Below are 1,377 nucleotides of genomic sequence, written 5' to 3'. Positions count from 1 at the left end.
ATATTATAAAAAATTTAAAATTTATTTCAATAAGAATTTGAAATCCATAGTAATTTACTATTAATAATTAATTTTTCTCTGAAACTAAATGTAGAAAATTTATAAATGTGTTAAAAAATGTGAATTTAATTGTTATTGTGAACAAAATATAAGGTCATTAAAAATTTAAACTGGTTTTAGTCTGTCAAACTAATCTATAAATTTTTTTACCTCAAAAATAGGCTAATTAAAATGGAATGTTGAACAAATTTAATTTGATTAACGTGAAAAAAAAAGAGTCTAGCCAACAAGTTAAACATATTAACTCGTTTATTTAATTTAATTTTTTATTTTCAACTATTTCACAGTTCAATTTTATGACATTGTGATCTACAAGCTCAAATTCATTGTCTCAAATATCATAAGCTTCCATAGCAATGAGTAGAGGAACAAATTTTGCTTTGCTCTTATTATTTCAGCTTCATATATATGCTTCTAATATGAAAATGAAAACAATTAAGTTTTTATGTAAATAATTGACATGTAGGTCCTTATTAGAGTGAATATTGCTTGGGCTAAGCTATTTGATCATCACCAAGAAGCTCCAAGGATTGCATATTTGTATAGAATATATATTAAAATATAAAATACATATTAAAAATATATTAAATAATACATATATTTATTGTCAACAGAATCGAATCAGGCGATTCAACCAAAAAATAAATAAACTGATAGTTTAGCCGATTTAATTAATTAATTAAACTGAACATGTAATCAAACTAATTAAAATCGGCCAGTCGCCGAACTATTGTAGGAGCTCCGTCCACAACAATTCCAAAAAATTGCAGCCAAGCTAGTTCAAACACAGGTTGGCAAGCATGCAGCCTCTCTCCCTTTCCGCTATGCCATCTTACTTCTTAATAATATATATAACAAAAATTAAGTAAATATTGCGTACAAATGATACATCCTTCGAAATTAATAATAATATTGAGTCATGTAATATTGTCGCCTTATATAATATTATTGAAGGCAGAAGAATCTGGCGATATATAGCAACATATATGTATTACAGTATATATTGTTAAACCATGCAAGGAACTTCAAAATATAGGTTATGATTCCAACAATACAATTTTAACATAATAACACTTGTCCGCCACCAGATGAAAAAGATAAAAATAAAAAGTTGTTATAAACAAATTAAAATAACTTTAAAATGAAAATACATGTCAAGTTATTATAATTAAATTTATTATTGTCTAAGTAATAACACACATTTAATTTTGGTGAAATAAAAAGTCCCATCAAGTAAAAATGCATCCCAGAAACCTCAAATTTTGTACATACATAGACCGAAGGGTAAGTTATAATTCTTTGAACGTTAATTTTAAC

The sequence above is a fragment of the Arachis ipaensis genome, chromosome B09, assembly GCF_000816755.2.
Source record: "Arachis ipaensis cultivar K30076 chromosome B09, Araip1.1, whole genome shotgun sequence".
In the NCBI taxonomy this organism is placed as follows: domain Eukaryota; kingdom Viridiplantae; phylum Streptophyta; class Magnoliopsida; order Fabales; family Fabaceae; genus Arachis; species Arachis ipaensis.
Note: the sequence above shows the minus strand (reverse complement) of the source record.